At 34.3% G+C, this 21,883-nt stretch overlaps 1 long non-coding RNA gene across 1 annotated transcript; it reads right to left on the reverse strand.

Moving 5' to 3' along the window:
• Positions 1 to 15,940: 15,940 nt before the first annotated feature.
• LOC147537251 (uncharacterized) lies at positions 15,941 to 18,301 on the reverse strand. Its single transcript, XR_015226045.1, has 3 exons — positions 17,688 to 18,301; positions 17,430 to 17,611; positions 15,941 to 16,049 (listed from the first exon to the last, which is right to left on the reverse strand). It is a non-coding gene; the product is annotated as an uncharacterized LOC147537251 (long non-coding RNA).
• Between the last annotated feature and the right edge of the window lie 3,582 nt (positions 18,302 to 21,883).

Below are 21,883 nucleotides of genomic sequence, written 5' to 3' on the forward strand. Positions count from 1 at the left end.
AGTTATAGAAAATAACAAAGGTTAGTTCTAGTGAGAGAAAGAAATAGGGGTTTTCAGTTCTTTCCGCAAGAATTAAAACAAATAAAAATAAGATAAATGACAACATATTAGTGATTTACCTAAAAGTATCCTCCATGAATGCCCAAATCTTAAATCTGAACCTTTGCCACCCGCTCTTATGCTGAAACTCCAAAAACCCACGCATTAGATACTAGTCAAGTAGTTTTCAACTTCGGATAAATGTAGAGGATGCTTAGCTATAGAATATAATAAAGTGATAGTTTTTCATTACCTGTAGCAGCCATTATTTGTCAATGGCTGAAGCCCATCATCTCGTTTATATGGTAAATCGTTGATCCGATGCACAGAACTTATTAGAAAATTCAAAATAACTATTTGTGATGTATCATAAATAGCTAATATTGAAATAATTAAATCGCCAACAGGCATGACAAAACTAAGGGAAAGGAAAATTGTCCTTCTCTTGAATGTTGGTATCCCTTGTCAGAGGAAATATACAACCTCTTGGTGTGTGTTAGAAAGTTGAAGAAGACATTTATATAGCAGATGATCGTATCTTAAAGATTTTGTATCATTAAGTGAATTACCTAAAATTTAAATATAAAATCTTTTTCATAATGGGTATTTATGTGTAATATTTTCTTTTTGGCAAATGAAAGATTTGAATATGTTAGATGATATAGAATTAAATGTGATAGTATGGAAGGTGAGATAAAGGATAAGCACTTTCTATGCATGTCAGTATTTCTGTTATAATTTTGCTACCACAATGACGTTAAGCTATATGCCTAAATTTTATTTTTTTGTTATCTGCACGGTGTATTGTCATTAAAAGAAGAGTCGCATATAAATTTGTGAAAGAGACCAATTATATCTCATGATATTGGATTAAATTACGTCAAAGAAGTTAGAATTAATTAAACATGTTTCATTTCCTGTGTTATTGTACCAGGTTAACTTTGCATGCTATACTCTCTCTTTCGAAAAAAATAATAATAATGTGACAATAGTAAGCTGTGGAAGTAATCAATCCTATCCATAAGAATTTTAATGGCTTCATGAAGCAAAATATAGTTTTGCTCTAGTGATATTGCATATCACTTGAGCAATATCCTCACCATTCTCTCTTCATTTGTTCCACGTTTAAGTGATATGCCACCACATCAAGTGAAAGGTTGGGAGACGGACCAAGGACCAAATGGAATGATGAATAAATTTTTTTTATTTAAAGTGAAGTAACTTAATTTCAACAAGAAGAATGATAATTATTGGACCATTTATTTTCCAAGTCTTCTAGAAACTTATGTGTATACCACTGCCATTTATTTTTTACTCTTTCCCTTTGTTTTCTTGCACAAGTATTTTGTAGTGACCACCGTGACCTGTTTTACCTCTACGGCTCCACCAAAACCAACACCACTTGTATCGCCACACCTCCACCATTGTTGCGCTTTGAGCACTATCACGCCATCACCACCATCATCTCTGAGTCTCGATTAATGATTAATGCCATCAGCTTCCACCACCACTGCCACCAACACAATCTCTAACTCCTCCACCAACATACTCATCAAACCATCATCACTAACACCACCATGACTAGTCACGATAGGTCTGTTACCACTATTACCACACCAGTGCACCACCACCTTCACCACAACCCCACCAATGCCATTACCTCAAATGCCACGGTTACTAACCATCTAGAGTCCACCCCTAGTCCCCTACACCAAAGCATCACCACTAGTATCACCAAACCACAATCACAAGCTTCACCATACCTCCCCTGTTACCACTCCCATTTTCGTCCACAACTACCTTCGCACACACACCACCATACTAATACACCACACGACCGTACACCGCCATTGACGAACGACCACTATCACCATATAGTCAACACACAACTATCTTTCCCGCCACCATATCACCACTATTACCAGCCTGTGCGGTAGGCCTGCAGGCGACATCACATAGTCATCACATAGTCATCACCACCACCACATCACCACCGTATTAACACCACTATTAACAGGAATGTGCGGTGGGGGTTGCGAACGAGGCGCCTGCATTGCCCCCCAGGGTGCGGGGCTAGTAAGGGGCATGTGCCCCCACATGCTCCAAACACCTCCCTTAGTAATATTCCAAAATAAAATCCACTATTTTGTTTTAATTTTTTTTTTCCTATGCAACAGGCCCATCTTGTATTTGTTTTTTTGTTTTTTTTTTTTGTTAAAAACCCACCATTAACTACTCAATAGAAATCCACTTCTCTTATTGTTATAATCTCATTTTTCACACGTGAAAGGATATATACCCGTGTTTTTTTTTGTAAATTAGTTTCTTGCTAAACCTAATATGTTGAGTAACATTATTTTTTCTAATCATTTCGTTGAATAATGTTAATTTTTTTTCACATAACATTTACATTTTTTTAACGTATTCAAAGTGTTACACTAATTACGTAGCTTGATTATTTATTTAAATAAAAAGTGTAACTAAATTACTATCAAAATAAAATATAACTTTTTTTGCAAAAAACGTGATCGTAGATAGTCAGCCGCCTTAGAAATCAAACAAGAAAAAAATGTGAACATATTCACCTTTAGAAAGAATGTTGATCAAATGTAGATTTTGTTCACTAAAAAGTAGGTGTTGTTTTTCCATCTCTTTGTCTTTATATTTCTATTTGAAATTGTGAAATTCTTTTTGTTCCAAAAATTTGAACCAAATTACTTTAAAACATAATTAAGAACATAATTTCCATATTTAATTCTTTTAGGATCACTCAAATAAGATTAAACAATAATACGTTGATTAGAAGAAAAATTACGTTTCAAGATTGTCGTTTTTTTAAATATGATAACATTTAATGTAGGACGGACAATTTTTTTTATTAAGTCGGATTTAGAAGGCATTCCATACCGTCAATTAAACATAATGAGTAAATAGGTATTGTTTGAGTTATTTATTTATGGGGATTCTTTTTAAAAAGTGCCTCCATATTTTTTATTATATTTTGTTTTTTCTTCACCACTGCCCCCCTCCCCCCCCACCCCCACCACCACCAGCATAAGAGGTCCCTAGTATTTTAGCATCTGAATAAAAGAATATATAGTTAGCGATAACTAACCAAACACAATTCTGTGCTAGTGGCTCAAGTTACATGCTGCCTTCACTTGCTTTTTCTTTCTCCACATTTGGAAGGCTGGGAGTACAATTGTTAACTCAATCTTCACTTCTGCTCCATTACACCTTTTCAATTATTTTGTTCTATTCTAGGAGGATTTGTTTTATCTTTTGATGTATTTTTAAAAAATAAAAATCTAGGAGTATATAAAAAGAAGCTTCGTAGTTATTTATCTGAAAAATCATGACGCAAAAGATACTGGATTTAAAAAATCGCCTTTAGATTCTAATCTATACATTATACGTGTAAGAATTCTCTTTTGAACTTCATTTTAATTCAATCACTCAATCTCAATTAGATTTGTTCATAATTTATAGAAGTAAAGAGATATTTAGAGAGAGAGAGTGAGTGAGAGATAACAGAAAAACTGTTATAAAATTAAATTGAAAAGCTAGTTATGTAACTTAACTTTTCTTGGTACGGGTTGTTGGAGCTCTGAGGTTGCCTTTATCAGTTGACTCTACTCGTACCTGGGATTTGACTTGTCTCATGTTACTTCAGCTAGGCTTGACTAGAAACCCAGTTAAATAGTCAATATTGGCCTAAGTATAAAAGGGAAAATGTTGCCCTAATTCCTCGTTGTCTTTCTCTTCGAAACTTTAGTTTCACAGCTCCCCTCAAACTGATGCTGAAGAACTTTTATGACTCGTCACACTTTGCTTCGAAAAATTGCGAAGAGATCGAGTGAGACTCCTTTAGTAAAGATATCTCCGAGTTGTTCCTTAGTGGGAATATGAAGAAAAACTGTGATATCATTTGAAACCAGATCTCAAACATAATGAAAATCCAGTTTGATGTCCTTAGTTCGCGCATGGAAGATGGGATTTGAGGCAAGATACTTGACACTAATGTTATCACAATAGAGCATAAATGGTTTCTTCAGTGAGCAGCCGAGTTCATCCGTAAGGTATGAACCCAACCATCTCTATTGTTGTATTTGTTAATGCTTTATACTTCGCCTTTGTAGAGGATTTTTCTACAGTAACTTGCTTCTTCAAGCTCCAAGATATGAGACTCGAACCAAGGAAAACACAATAACCCCACGTTGATTTCCTCATGTCAGGGCATCCAACCCAATTTGAGCCAGAATATGTTATTAGGGTTGTTAAATCACCCTGAGCCAACTTAATACAAGAATCCATAGTTCCTTTAATGTATCTTAAAATTTATTTCACAAGGACTAAATGAGTTGTTGTTGGCTTGTGCATGAATTGAGTTGTGTATTTGACGGCAAATTAGATGTTTGGACGAGTTAAAGTGAGGTACTGTAAAGCCCCTAACAGAGTTCTATACTCTGTTGGATTTGGTAGTTCATCACCATTTGTAAGTGAGACCCTCTGTCCACATGATAATGGTAAGTTTGAAGGTTTGGAATCTAATAAATTTGCTTTCTAAAGCATATTTATTTTGTGTGAGTATCATCTATTTATGATTTTGATCATGAGTAACCTCTATTCCCAGAAAATAGGTTAATGAGCCCAAATCCTTCATTTTAGAAGCTACACTTAAATCCTTGATTAAATAGTTGATGTGAGAAACATAGCTGCCTGTTAGTATAATAAAAGTAATATCAATGTCCCTAAGGTAGAATGATAGACAAACATCGAATGATCTGTCATGCTTTTGTGAAATCCATATTGATATAGAAATGCCGTAAATTTATTAAACCAGGCCCTTAGAGCTTGCTTTAACCCATATAATGCCTTATGTAGATGACAAACATGATTTTCTTGGCCTGATTGAACAAACTATGGTGGTTGAATCATATACACAACCTCAACAAATGTGCAATGTAAGAAGGCATTTGAGACATCTAACTGTTCGATATGCCATGATTTTGTAATTGCAATGGTGAGCACTAGTCTGATTGTGTTTGTTGTTACAACTGGACTAAATGTCTCATCATAATCAAGCCCTTCTTGTTGAAAACCCGTAGCAACAAGTCTCTCCTTATACCTTTCCATGGTACAATCACTTTACTGTTTAAGCTTGAAAATCGATTTGCAGTCAAGTACATTCATATTCTTATCATATGGGACTAGAGACCATGTCTCACTGTCTAATAGTGCTTGGTACTCATCATGCATCATAACCTTTGTCCATTCACTATGTTTAGCTGCGTCTTTATAAGTCTCTGGTTCAGTGGGTAATTGTACAATGGACAAGTAGGCAACATTTAAAGTATGAAGGGATGAATAATGAGCCACAAAATCAGAGGGTAGTTGTTTACTTTTGATTATCCCATTTCTGCCTCTAGTTGTGATCTGATCAGGCAGATGAATAGACAGTGGATCAGGAGATATTGTTGGTGTACTAACACCATTATTAGAAATGCCTAATTCCTTGAAATCCAAACCTCTAGAAACGGAATTAGTTGGTGAAGTAATAACAATATTAGGTGTCCCTAACTCAGTGGAGGTGGACTGTCTAATATGCATAGATGGCAAAGGTAGTGAAATATGTGGCTGCTTATTCTGATCACCACTAGACTGTTTCTGATGGATGTTGGTATAAGGAAAATTTCTTTCATCAAAAGTAACATGTCTAGATATATATTCTCTTAGTGGCTGGTTCATAACATCTATAACCCTTGTGCTCACTGTTATACCCAAAAAACACACATTGAATGCTTGTGTTCATTCTTGTTATCACAATAAACCTTCGTTACCTCCTACTTCAAACCTAAATATCCAACTAAAGCCCACAACCATATTGTCTCTTCCTTTGTCTCTGTTGCTCCCATGTATCATGCTTCAGTTGTAGACAAAGCATACCACTGATTGTATCAATGCTCTCCAACTTAAGGAACTTTCACAAAGAACGAATGTATAACCTGTCAATGATCTCTTCCTATCAAGATCTCCTTAAAAAATATGACTCCACATATCCAACTACCAATCAAGAAGTATCACTAGTTCTATTATAACCCATTTAAACATCTCTAGTACCACCCTGGTATCGATGTATCCATTTCACAGTCTGCCAATGATCACTCTTAGGGTTGTCCATGTCGCTGCTGACTATACTAACGACATTTGAAATATTCGAGACAGATATTCTTTCTCCTTTTACTTTTTGATGACAATTGACCTGAAAGCTTAAACTGTGTTGCGAATGGAGTACTCACCAAGCTTTGCCTCTTTCATTTTGAAACGTTCCAAAACCTTCTCGATGTACGTCTTCTGAGATACTAATAATTTACCACCAGGTATGTCTCTCTCTATCTCCATATCCAAAATCTTCTTCGATGCACCCCAAGTCTGTCATCTCAAATTTACCGCTTAACTGACCCTTTAACCTGTGAATTTCAGACGTATCCTTACAAGCTTTCAACATGTCATTCACATACAAAAGAAAATACACATAAGAACTATTTGCTAGTTTTCTACGGTACACACAAATATCATATTTGCTTCTATCCTAACAGTATTTTACAAAAAAAGTATCGAAACGTTATACCACTGCCTAGGAAATTCCTTCAATCCATGTAAGAATTTCTTTGCAAAAGCATATGGTCTTCTTTTTCAAGAATTTCAAACCTCTTTGGTTGAAGCATATAACTTTTTCTCTTCCAAGTACCATCTAAGAAAATAATCTTAGCATCGAGTTGTTCCAATTCTAAATTATACAAGGCAACCATAGAAAGTAATCCTCTAATGGAGATATATGTTTAACTACATGAGAAAATACGTTATTGAAGTCTATTCCTTTTCTCTGTGTAAACCCCATTGCTACCAACCCTGCTTTGTATTGTGTGTCCTATACTTTAGGGATTCCTCATTCCTTTTAAAACTCATTGGCTCCCAATAATCTTCTGGCCCTTAGGCTTCCCGGCTAAATTCCAAACCCAGTTGTTATTAAGAGATTCAATCTCGTCACTATTGGCAAAAGACCATTGTTTCAATTCATCACTCTTCATAGCTTCTTTGTAGGTTCATTGTTCACCCTCATCAATATTTCTTTCACACTAAGTGCAAATGCCATCATATCAGCCATTCCATACCCCCGACGTTGTCGAATCTCTTTCCTTTCTTTGTTCCTCGCAAGACTATAAAGAACCTCTTCTTCTTATTGCTCATCTAACCTAGATCTAACTTGTTTTGAGTGTCTATCACAAGATTCACCTTCTTCTTATGATTTTTATGCTTTACCTGCTTAAAACATTGCCCCGAGTGTCTATATGTGTTACTTTCTTATGTGGTATTATCATAGATAACTCATCAAAAGTAAATCTTTGCCAACAGAAAACTTCTTTGATTTTCCTTCCGGATTTCACAATCAGTACCCCTTCACCCTTGGCTCATATTTAAGCCATATACATTTCTTATCTCTTGGTTCTAGTTTACCTTGATTAACATCTGCATAAGTCAGACAACAAAAATACTCAAGGTCTCATACTGTAGGAGCACCAGACAATACCTCATTTAGAGTTCTACACTCAATAGATGTGCACGGAGAAATAGTCACCATATACTTTGTCGTGTTAACTAATTCAACTCAGAACACATTAGACAATCCTTATTAAAAAAAATATAAAACGATTTCATTCCAATAACATTTTTTTGTACTTTCCACACCACCATTCTGTTGCGGTGTATTTTAGATCGTATGATGTCTCAATATCCTTTCATCTTCACATAACCTAGTTTACTCGTTACCGCAAAATTCAATGTCATTGTCAGTCATCAAGCGCTTGATTGATTTTCTAGTCTGCTTCTCATTCAAGGTCTTCAGTGCTTAAACTTCACAAATGTCTCATCTTTCTTTTTTAGTATGTAAACCCGTACTTTCCTCGAACAATGACCTATAACGCTTAACATGTATCTACTTCGACCATGTGAGCTTACCTTGGAGGAACCCCAAAGATCTAAATGAATGTAATCTAGAGTTCCTTTAGTATTATGAAACGTTGTACTAAATTTACCTCACATTGTTTCACGAAGACACAATTTTCTCAAAATTCTATATTTTCCAACTATCTATGTGCCTAGAGAGTAATCCCAACTTACTTAAAATAGACGTCCCCTTTCCCTCACATGAACTACCGCCATATGCCATAGTTTCAACCTCCTTCTCATATAATGATACCGCTACAGATCTAATATTGGTGTTACTATGTAGCACATAAAGATTATTTCTCTTTAACCCCTTCATAACTGTAAGACAGCCCTTTAAAATTTTGATGACACTAGCTTCACTAGTAAACTTAGTACCATTATCATCCAGCGTACCCAAACAGATTAAATTCTTCTTTAAATTTGGTACTTGTCTAATATATGTTACAATTCTTACAACACCATCGCCCATCATCATCTGAATGCTACTTATTCCAATAATATTACCACGAACATTGTTAATATTAAAATCTTACCGCAATTAATATGCTTGTAAGTAGAAAACCAATTCCCGTGAGGACTTACATGGGATGTATAACTAGTATCTAAAATCTATCTATCTTTTGAGAAGCATGCATTGATCGCCAGAACCATAACTTCATCACTCTTCAATGATTGTAAGGAAAATATTAGTGATTCAAAAATTGGTCATCAATTGACTAAGGTTAATAAGTCGAGAAAAGACCTAAAGCCCAACCGGTCAACCCGTACCAAGTCAACAGACCAGCTGAGCCCGAAAGAGGTATGTCACTGAAGCCCAGAACAGGGAAGTTGGTATGATCGTCTTAGGCTCCTCAAGCCAACTCTGCCTTAAAGACAACCAAGTCTACCCGTGGATTTAAGAGAAGACTAGGGGATCTAAGTGGGGTCCTCAATCTCCATACATGGAGGGTTGAAGCGTGCCTAATACTTACCGACTTAATCCCGAATCTAATCAAAGATCCTAGTCGGTAAGGATCTTAAGTATTTATTAAACTTGGGCTTTTGAAGTCTTCATAGGAGGTAACATCTCCTAACGAATATACACAACTTCAAACACGATCAATCGAGAATTCTTGAATGGAACTCCTAAATATGAAAGATGCGGGATATCCCAAAGAGGACTCCTAGTATCTCCTAACTAAAGAATTAGCAGCCTATGAAAGGTAATCAAATTGTCTCGAAGCAGACACGTTCAACACACATTGGGAAACACGCTCAATAATCTCAATAAATCCAGTAAGTCTCCAACGGGTTTACTCAATATTTAATTCTTTAATTGCAAGTGCAATCTGACTATCTTGAGGTTCGGAGACGTTTGTCGGTCCCTTGCAAGTTTCTCCCCTAGATCGAGAGGAGCAAAGACGGGATTCTACATAGAAAACTCATCATTCCCAAAAAGATCCAACATCACGGTCTCATTATTCTAACTGATACCATAAAGACAAATTTTGGACATCATTAAGTACCATCATCTCTTTCAAATTCCTTGATGATTTTTGCTCCCCTAGTTTCGTCTCTTTATTTTTGAGCTCCGGACAAGTATTCTTGCAATTCCCATCTTTCTTACAATTATAGCACATGTATTCCTAGATTTTTATTTAAACCTAGACATGTCTTTCCCATCACCTAGATGTTCCAACCTTCTCCTTACAAACAAACTATATCCTTACGTGTTTTCTTCCATTGATCTTCGTGTGAACTCCGTGGAGTTCAAAACTGCTTTACTATCTTCTAATATTTTAGTTATTTTACTAGATATAAAAAATCAATAAACCTTTCATATGATAGTGGCAGAGACGTAAGCAAAATCCTGCTTTATCTTTCTCTTCAAATTTGACATCGATATTTGTCAATTTTGAGAATACTCGGTTAATTTCATGCATATGGTCTTTCAACGAACTCTCTTCTTGCATCCGTAAACTGAATAATTTCTTCTTAAAATACAAATAATTAGTTAAGGATTTCGTCACATACCTTATCTCCAACGTACTCCGTAACCCATTGTCGTCTATTTCGTAGCAACTTCCCGCAAAATCTCATTGCTCAAACACAATATAATCTGTCCATGAACACTTTTCATGAAATATTCCTTCTCTTAGCGATCTAGTGAGTCATCTTTCCCGTTCAGACGTACTTCATAATGGTATCGAACTTTTGTCTCTCATATTTCGATCGCCATCACCGAACTTCACAACCAGACTCCGATACCAGTTTGGTGTGACGAAGTCAAGTAATCCAAGAAAAGTAATAAGAAATTAAATAATCACACAAAACATCACGAGATTTACGTGGTTCGGTTTGTCAAACTTACCCCACGACGCAATGATTTTCACTATAATAAAAATAAAAAGTTACACAAGGGATATGTGAGAATTTGACACTAAGATATTTCTAGGGTTTTAGTTTATAATTTTATATAGCCACTAAAATTCTAATCCTACCGACGCGCCAGCCCACTGCATCACTGACTCCCTTTGTTTTAACCTCTAACATCAACGCCACCACACCTCCAGTAACAACATCATCATACCATCAGCTCCAGTAACAACATCATCATACCATCAGCTCTAGCACAACAAAATTGCCACTAAATGTCCATCATCACAATCAACAAACCACCACCTTTATAATCAGGCTATGATACCAGATTGGTGTGACAAAGTCAAGTAATTCAAGAAAATGAATAAGAAACTAAACAATTATACAAAACACAAAGAGATTTACGTGGTTCGATATTTCAAACTTACCCCACGGCGAACACGACGCGATGATTTTCATTGTTATAAAAATAAGAAGTTACACTTGGGATACGTGAGAATTTGACACTAAGATATTTCTAGGGTTTTAGTTTATAATTTTATATAACCAATAAATTCCTGACCCCACCGATCCACCGCCTCACTAACTCTCTCTTTTTAATTTCGAAATATACATGGAAACAACTAACAGTGATAACCGCCTTAACATTAAGCCTGCATCACATATAATAGCCCTGCTTCGGAGATTAAGCCTACTAAATGAATCCAAAATCAAACGCTGCCTTGAAAGTGGGTTAGCGTGTTGCAAATCGAGTTAGATATCGACCCATATTCAAAACACTTTCAACAACCTACACCACTAAAACACCACGATATCTCCACTGATGCCATCATCACACCATTACCACATCTCCACCAATGCCATTCAGTACACCATCACCTCTACCAATCAAGAAACACCATCTCATCTAACACCATTGTCACCTCTAACAATAATACCACTACACCTCCAGTAACACCATCATCTCTAGCACAACAAAACTACCACTAGATATCTATCATCACTATCAACAAACCACCACCGTCACCACACTTCCACCAACCACTATAACCGATCAAATTCCAGCACGGCTAACCATCATGAGCCCAACCCCACTATCACGGAAGGTCGGAAGCATCACCACTACTGCACCTAACCAAGATCACCAGCACCACCATACCTCGACTACCACCACAATCACTGTCCTACCATAACTACCATCACATAGTCACCACCATACTACTAAGTACTAACACCACACGATCACACCACCATTCAAGGACCACAACTATCATCAAAGGCTCACCACCGTACCACAATTCTCCAAAAAAAAAATTAAAAGTTGGAGCTAAATAGATAAAGAGTAGGCAATGTTTTGAAGTGCCAACCAAACACTAGAAATTAAGGTGCCATAATAATTGACAATTGTAAGAAATTAAGGTGCCATAATTCATCACTATTGCACCCATAAAATGGTACTTAATGTCTATTATCTGTAAATTTAAATTCAGACTACCAGAAGTCAATCTGTTTAGATTTTTCATGATTCGACAACATCTTTTCAATTAAATGTGGATGTTTAATTCTTAAAGGATATGCATGAATCTAGGTCGTACTTATTACTTTAGATACCAATATTACTCCCCAGGAATTTTCATTAATAATAGAATTTTACGCATGTATCAAGATCTTGATTTCTTTATTTAGGTTGCCCTAACCATTCTATAAATACTTATCTACAAGTACTTCCCTTTAGCTCTCAAGCCCCATCTATCTTTCTCTTGTGAGATCATAAAAGATGAGTTTTTAGTCTCGAGGGCAATATTCTACCTCTTTCAAATTTAGAGACTACAACTTTTTTTGTGTTCTTTTTTACTTCTAATATATGGGTGCCGGCATATATACTCTTGTGCTTTTAAAACGATTTCATTTGATATATCAATACCTTCACTCATTGTTTTCTAAAGTTGAAGCTCTCAAGTTTATAATTAGATGTACTTGTAAGAGTTTGAACAATCGGATCAACGATTTACCATATTATTTTTCCAAAAAAGACGTGCTCGTCCTTCAGAGGTATTTATCTTGTTTTAGGTGTTTCTCTGTCTTTATCGTTTAGTCTGATACACCGACTATTGAAATTTTTCTTTCTTTCTAAAAGTTTATTTATTTGTTTTGTATATTTTCTGAATGATACTAGTTTAGGGTGACTTACTATAGTATTGTCCTTCACATCAGGATCAACTCATCATATTGGCCCTTGTATTTTGACAAACTTCCACTATAACCTATCTTAAGTTAGTTAACCATTCCATTAATGAAGTTTGATGATTTATTTTATTGAAAATATTTCCTTTACCATCATTATTTTTTTTTTTTTGTGTTATATAAGTAATTATTAATTTATTATTTCTTCCTCAGTTTAATCGTCTAATAACGATATGATTCTGTCCAAATGGGTAGTGTGGTCAATGATGACGATGACGATGATGACATATGGGCAAACACATATAAACCATGATACCAGCAATAAAACAAGATGCTCAAGGAGCCTTTCGGAAAAGGACTCAAACAGGTTAAGCTGTAGGAGCCTTTTAAAAAGGATTCAAACAAGTTAAGCTTTACGTGAAATTCGCAAATGTGCTTTTGGACTCGAAGCTCATTGAAGGGTATATCTTGTAACCTAATTAATATTGCGGTTTATACATAAACGCGGTTCTGGATAAAGAGATTGTTTGGCCTCCAATGGATGTAAACTTAAAGAATGTATATATGTACCTAACATACATTTTAGTTTGTATTCTTACTAGGCATAACCCCCGCACTACGTGCGGGGGCAATGCCCCTTATGAAATTCAAATATTGGGGAAATGAAATTGAGATACGTAGAACTGGTTACAATTTTTATTTATCTAACACATTGTATGTAACTATGGATACAATACATTATATCATAAATGAGTTGAGAACTATTCGTTTTTGTGTTCCAACAATAAAAATATCATCTTGTCGAAACAAAGTTGTATATGTGATGTACATGATAAAACAAATACAAATTAGACAGTAAAGTAAGAATATCTATAGTTTATAATGAAATTCGAATCTCAAACGTAAACTCCAACCTCCGTATGCTTGAGAAATCCCCTAAATTTGTTTTTCTTCGATATATTTGAAACTACAAAGTTGAAAAAAGTAAATAATAAGAATAAAATACAAACATTTGCTTTACATTCACCTGTAGACATAATAAAATTGTGTTATAAGTTATGATCAGTCACAGTATTCTCCTTAGTTGTCTTCACACAAACAATTACTTGCAAGGAAAGTAAATAATTGTTAGGAGGTGCAGAAGGGTGGAAGAATGGAGAAGAAATTTAGCAGAATATACTTCAATGAAGAGGAAGGGCATACGTAACATGTTGTTAAGCAGCAATTAGTACAACCATGGGCGTTCCGAATTTGGAAAGATTACACGTTGCAGACTTAGGTACAACTTGAAACTCAAACACCACAATATTAACTTAAAGATATGCATCAATCTGCCATTAGCACGCCATAAATCGCCGAGGATGAGAGGCACACTTTCAAGTTATAGCAGCCATCCTGAAATTGTTCAACAAAGCTCATAATGATAGGTTTTAGAGTGAGAAACAATAAATCTGCGGAGATTTGTGCCCCCAATAGACATGTACAGGTATTTTCAAGCAAACTTGTCAACATCACCTCGTTCACAATAAGAACTAAAGACAGAAAAACCATTGAAAATAATTGGATTCACATTGCGTAATCCTGTTTACTTGGCCAACACCATCCTCACAAACTCCTCATAGTTTACTTGGCCATCCCCATCCACATATATTTCTCTGATCATCTCGCCCACTTCTTCATCAGTCAATTTCTCCCAGATTTGTCATCACATGCCTTAGCTGCTCCATGTTGGTATAAAAAACAAATACAATTTATTATGATAGGATATCTTCCAATGGTCGGAAAATATTTTGATAACTTAGTGTCTTCTGTAATACATATTATAAGTTTTGATGTAAGAGCTCTTTGCTCGATTGGTGCACTCTTTACACCATTGTCAATATATTATAGACCTTTAAGAAAAAAATGCAAAACCACAATGTACACAAAGTATGAAGAACCCAATTTTGTATTGTTTTTGTAATAATAAAATGAACAAATAACGATCATACAAATATATAAATGAATCAATAGGGCCTATCTCTGCAGCTGAAATGACACCATTACGATCCTTGTCAAAAACCTTGAAAGCTTCCTTGAGTTCTTCTTCGGAATCAGTATCCTTCAAGAGTAGAAATAGAAATTTTAACCATGTCAACATAATTATTCTGAAATTTTTAAATTTAATTGAAGAAAGAAAACGTGTATTACTTCTTCCAAACATTCATGATCTTAAATTTCAAATACACAAATAAATCAAGTGAAACAAATATAACAAAACATTAAGATATAATATTTTCATGAAGAAAGAAAAAGAGGCGAAATTTAATGGGTAACAACTATACCTATATGGGTTTAGAATCACTATTATGGTGTTCCGTGACAAAATGTTATAGATGAAATTTTTTTTTGGATTTGAATGAAAGAAACACCATTCGGACGCTAACCGATTAATATGTAGGGTTTGTAAAGACTTTGCGACCTTAAAAGTGGAGTCAAACTCCATATGGTTGAGATATTAGTTGGAAATATATTTTCTCCAATAATCAAAATTCAAAACTACAGAATTGGTAAATTAAATAATAATAATGAAATACATATCTATCCCTAGAAAAAGTTACATAAAATAAATTTTCAAGTGGATTTTGGAAGAAATCTATTCTAGCGACATGTAGACTGTAATGAGAACAAACAATCCAAGTGACGTTTCCATATCTAATGTTCTAGAAGAAGGTATTTAAAAAAATCCATTACCAATTATAAAAGGCATGGAGTAGTTCACTTAGCGTTAAAGTGACCTGTAGATATAAAGAAATTGCGTTATAAGTTATAGATTGCCCACAACACTCTGTTTAGTTGTGGTTCGTAACGTGAATAATTAGAGTATCAAGAAGGATAAATGTCAATGATTGTCAGATGATGCATAATTGTGGGAAAAGACGAAGAAATTTAGTAGACTACACTTTAACGGATAGAAGGTTATATGTAGCATCCCAATAAGGCGTAGCACCGGACGTGACCAGTTTCGAAAGATAGACATTACAGTTGAACATGTGTTATGTCTTGACGGAAACAATAAAAAATTTTAATTACAGTAATAGAGACCAAAAAAGTACTTAAATATACTAAAGATTCCATGTCTTGTGTAATAAAATACCTAATGACTTGTGTAGTTGAATAGTACTTTTGTTGTCCTATTGAGTTTGAAACGAAAACGCTTTAGTTATGTTCTTTACTTATGGTGATTGTAAACATCCATACAAATGCGTATGAAATTAAATTTAAGCGACAACCCAAAGAGACCAATGTGGCTATAAGACGACCTTGTTAACTATAGCTGAACTAAAATTAGGAGTTGCATTGATGGATTTATTGAGTAATTTGAAACTTGAACATAACAAGACTAAACTAAATATATGGATAAAAGAACCCTTTGCTGCACCAAATGTTTCAACTTGATTTTATGGCACCATGATAACCTACATTAAATTTAAGCGACAACTCAATCAGACCAATGTAGCTATAAGACGACCTTCTTAACTGTAACTGAACAAAAATAAGGAGTTGCATTGACGGAATTGTTGAATAATTTTAAACTTAAACATAACAAGACTAAACTAAATATATGGATAAAAGAACATTCACGATGTTCGTGGTAACCTACAATTTTTTTAAAATGAAAACAATTAAAGAGGTAAAAAAATAATATAACAGATAAGTAAAGTTAGTGTGTCGTACAGAAAATTAATGATTCAACCTTTGTGTGAAGCCAAGCAACTACAATAAGAACATTCACGATGTTCGTTAGTACGTTCCGATCAGGAGGAAGATATACATATCTAAAATGGGAAGGATGTTAATGAGGACTGAGGAGAACATGAAACTAACTTTTATGACAAACCAAATAATTTATTTCACTATTAGATGACTGGATCAAGAAATGAGGATGTCTTCACAATTTTACAATGAAAACTCATTACCAAAGAAAGGAGAAGGAAGTAACATACTCAAGATGAGGAAGAAATGTGTATTCCACGACAATCTTGTAGCTATAGGTTCACTAACAGGAAGAGACCCCATATTGACTCCCCTACTTTGGTTTCCAGTAAAGCCGACATCTTTGGTCAACTATGCAGGTAGACAACTCGAGTCCTTCACAACTTGTGCTTCATTTTGTTGATCCTTATTATCTGTTGATATTGGCTTAGTTGCTGAATAAAATTTGACTAATTTGCTTAATGTCAGGTTGGTACGTAATTTAGGGGGAAGACTTCTTTCCCTACTAAGTTACCAAAGAAATGGAAAACTAAAGAGAAATTTCTTCTCTTTTCCTAACCGTAAAAGTTAATCAAACAAAAATTAAAGGTAATAAGAGCAAAACATATATGTACTTGTTTAGTTGTCTTTTGCTTCATAAGTCAAGTTTTCATCTTTGAAATCCACAAATGCAATGTTCCTTAGCCTCAACATAACAATAAAGACCGGTCAAGCGGATGAATATTGAATGCAAAGTCCCACCTAAATAACCCAACCAGTAAATATATAATTTGCAGGCATGTATGGAAGGTTACCAATTTATAGTTCATGGATCTTATAGGAACAAAGGTAGGATTTCATTTTTTATTTATTTTTCATGCTCCTCTTTGCATTAATATGCTGGCGGTTTACTACAATAATCAGGACATCGGTATTCAGAATGACCACCAATATCAATTAGAAGCAAAATCGAACATCCATGTGAAAAATTAATATATTTGAACATGATTTACTCAAAACGGCTTACAAGAACAATCTAATTGATAAACAAAAATTTATAGACTAATTCGAACTATGAGGTTGTTATGGGAGGAGAGCGATACCTTCCTCCAGAGCAAAGACAGACAAAGGAAGCACCGTAGTGATCAGAAAAGAGTCGAGAGAGTTTCTCGTGATCAGGAGATACCGAAAAAAGGGTCCCTCCTAATAGTGAATCTTCTTCTTGTCCTCATGTCTACATTGGTGTTGTCTGCATCTGATGATGAAATTAATTCATTTGCTACCGCTGCAATGGAAGAAATACATCCAGGAGAGAAATCACTAATAAGCAGTTGATTAAAGTTAACAAAAGAAAGTCATACCAAATGAGAACGTGAAGAGATTGTTGTCCATTGCCATATATTATCCGAAATGAAATTTGATTGAAAACGTCGAAATTTTGTTCAAGTAGTTGTCCTGTTACACCATCAATGACTTCACATAAGAATAAATAATCTCGTAAGCAATTGATATAACTGGAACATAAGAAATTTAGGCAACAACAATCTGCGAGTATCAAACCTACAACCTCTTTTAGTTAGAATCGGTTGCACGCCCATTAGAGTACAACCCATTTGCTATATAAAGAAGCTTTGAATCGGTAACAATCAATTTTCTAATGTAGATCTGAGAGGATGAAGGATAAACTGTGTAAATTATAGCCAAGATACAGTTATAGAATAGTTCTATATTCAAACAAAGTTGTTCCATGGAGGAATTTGACCAGGTAGGTAGTTTGCACCTTATTGGAAATGTTGATTACGGTACATATCAAATAAAACACGGAACACTGTAGGAGCAAAGGTAACCAGGAAGCAAAATTTATGAAAATAAAATTCAATTGGTTGAGTCATTTCCCCAAACAAGTTGTGTCATAAATAAAAAGAACTATGGACAAGTGGAGGATGAAAGTATTCACTCAATCTCGTCCAATACTCGGTACTTCTTAACAAATAAAAAAAAAAGTAGATAAAGATGTCATAAAATCTAAGACAGTGAGAGAGGAAGGTGAGATATTGCGGAGAATTTTAAGTATGAAATAATTACAAAAAAATTGAGAGTGGGGGATGAAGAGGTAAGGAAGGAGGATTAGATGAAAGGGATAAATGGGAAAGTGAAAAAAATAGAGGATTTGAGAGACAGGGATGGACATTGACAGAGAGGAATGAGAGATATGACAAAGAATTTGAGAGTGCATATTCAATGAAGCGCTTGCACGAGAGGGGAGGGATTTTGGTGTTTGAGATTCACTGGGCGTGGTTAGGAGTTGATAAGGCGAGGAAGACAAACATGGAAGAATAGTTGTCTGTGTGGCTACCCAAGTTTTTGTTGTTGAGAGAGAAAAATGAATTTCTGAGAGAGAAGAAGGAAAATGTCATGTTTGGTATGCGAATGAGGTAATTGAAGGGACAACGAAGAGGTAATTGAAGGGACAATCAAGTGTAGATGGACAACAACAAAATGAATGGATTGTTTTGAATGAATAGTGTTTGTCCTAGTCACATGTATGTGTGGTCACCAAGTTACCCGGAGGAGCTTTCATTTTGTCCTAGAACTGGGTAGAGTTAATTCAACTGAACAGAGAGAAGTTCAAAAGATGAATCGACCCATAGGAGAGGAACATACCGTGAAAGATGGGCGAAAGCTTTTGGTTATTAATGTGCGATTCAATTAAAAGGTCTGGACTAAACGATAAATAAATCATATCAAATTTGACATCTGTTTGAACCATGAAAGAAGAAAGTTGCCTTTTTTTTTTTAGGAAAGGAAAGTTGTCCTTTTAAAATGTCTATGTGGCTATCAAATTATGTCTTAAGCATGACCCCCCGTCCTACTGGCGGGGTAATGCCCTTTAAACAACGCGAAAAAGTAGACATGATATTCGATTATTTTTTTTAATTAGTATCCTGATACCCTCTAAAGATAGGTGTAGTTGTCTAGAGGTATAAGATTTGTCGTTAGTTATTTAAAAGTTTTGAAATTACAAAACTTTTTTGATTTTGATGTTTAAATCTATTTACAATTTTCTTTTAAAAATATTTCTAGTTTTCTTTTATAGATAGCTAACTGCCCCCATATTATAGGTTTAAGTCCAATTTAATACAATCAATCTAGACCCATTTAAAAAAAAAAATCAAACTCCAACTTAGGTGTAGTAGACATATGTTTAAGTTTTTTTAAAGTATGTCTTACAAAAGACATGAAAATTAGAATTGTACGATTCTAGCCACATAATATTCAGCAAACAAAAATTCGCTATGACATAGAAGGCATCTCCATCAATTCATAAAGGGGTGCTATTATAAAATTGTAACTTCACTTTCCCTCTTTTCTTGTTTGTTGGATTATCAAACCAACTCCATATCACAACAATTCAAAGTGAGAACAAGAAAATATTAACAAAATTAAATTGTGAGATAAATTGATAAATACGTAACATGTTCTACCTTGTTATTAGAAACGGAACCAAAAATTTTGTTTGGAGTACAAACACGAAAAAATTTGTCAAAGTATAAGTTCTGGTATGAAATATAATTTTCATATATATTTTTCATTTTGATTTAAGAGGAAATGACTCAATATTAAAAGCAGAATACAAGAGTGAACATGAAGGTACGAGAAGATACGAAAATGAGTCTCCACCAAGGCAATAAACCTAATCTTTCAATTATATAATCAGTAAAAGGAAGAAGGCAACTGTTGCACCAATCAGTTATACCCGCTTACTTCTTTTTTTTGTTGAGATTATATCCGCTTACTTGATTATCAATCTTGTATGAGCGTACCAGTATATGATACCACAAAATCACTTATTGCTCTTACTGTTCATTTAGATATTTCATCATCCTAATAGAAAAAAATCCAATAAGAATACTAAAGAACAAATACCCATCATCATTATTGATAGTTTGAAACTTTTCATCACTGAATGAAACATATGAGCATAACATTAATAAAATACTTGATCTGTATCAATTCTCCTTCCATGAATATATCAACTGTTGCTTCGACGTATGGGGAAATGGTTCTTTCTTATATATGGGAAAAATAATTTGGTTCATGAAAATGCTACGGAATTAGTAATTAGAATTGACTAATACTAAATTGATATTTTATGGACATAACATTTAACATAATTGTTCATCTTCCTAAATTTTTCTTTGAGAGGCTTAATAGGTTCAAGAAGCTACAATTAATTTAATAATCACCTATTAATCACTACTGAGATTTGTTCATCTTCCTAAATCGTTCTTTGAGAAGTTTAATAACTTCTGGAACATCAACTAATTTATTAGTTAGCTATTAAAATTTATTAAGATATATTTTGAATAAAATCAATACAATTGTTGATCTTCCTCAATGGCTCTTTGGGAAGCTTAATAGGTTCATGAATTTGAAACTAATTTAGTAATTAACTACTAATTATTAATGAGTGGAAGACTGATCTAAAGGTTAAGATTATAGATGAAAGAGAAGGGAGGACTATGATTTGTCATAATCTTTGTCCTAGTCAGCAAATCATATGTTTTGGTATGCCTAGTCACATTGTCCTAGTCACCATCTAAGAGCATTCATTTTGTCCTAGTCACAAGTATCTGTTTTGTATAATAGATAGTAATTACTCAATAATAAAATTTGTGCACTGGTTTTTAGTTTTGTCTTTTAGCCTCCTTTCTTAATTGAAGTCGTAATAGTCGATTTGTAAATATTAGTCTTTAGAGGTAAACCATCTTCGTTTGTTCTACTCTTAAGAGAATCACATCTTGAAAACTCGTATCATCAGATAGAACAAAACTATAGAAATGCATCTACAAGTTAGAATTAATCTTGTAGTGTTCTACAATGCGAAGTATTTATTATCAACACTAAAATATTTAAAGAAGAATTTAAGACCATTAAGTATATAGAGAAGAAACCAAAGAACATGTCTTTTCAGGCATATTGAAACTATCATGGGTCAAATATATACTTGCCTGCATATGTTTTTTTTTTTATGAAATATCTTGACTGCATATGTTGATATGTGGACAATAGTATAATTATTCTTGATCACAGCCTCCGGAATAAAAATAATACTATAACAAGAAAGGTGAACAATCCGTTAATATTTTATCCTTATTTAATTTAACAAAATGTTATTTTAGTTTTGTACCGGAAAATTTGGTCAAAACTACTTATAATTTTTATGATTTGGTGAAAAAGGATCAGTCGTTTTTTTTAGTCTCCAGCTCTTTGAATACTTTTTTTATTTGCAACGTCTTGCGACAACTTGGCAACGTCTTGCGACAGCTTTACAACGCCTTCCAACCCATTGCACCGCCTTGCAACCCATTGCAACGCCTTGCAACAAATTTGCTAAAAATATTAAGTTTTTGACCAAACAAAATACAAACATTTAGATTTTTAACAAAAGTAAAAAAATTGTGTTTTTAACAAAAATATAGTACTTGTCTTTTTAACTGAAAAATGTTTAAAATTTGGTCTTCTACCCAATTTCCTATTCCATATAAACCATTAG

The sequence above is a fragment of the Eschscholzia californica genome, unplaced genomic scaffold, assembly GCF_041429995.1.
Source record: "Eschscholzia californica isolate CP2 unplaced genomic scaffold, dmEscCali1.0.p SCAF_5, whole genome shotgun sequence".
Lineage (NCBI taxonomy): Eukaryota > Viridiplantae > Streptophyta > Magnoliopsida > Ranunculales > Papaveraceae > Eschscholzia > Eschscholzia californica.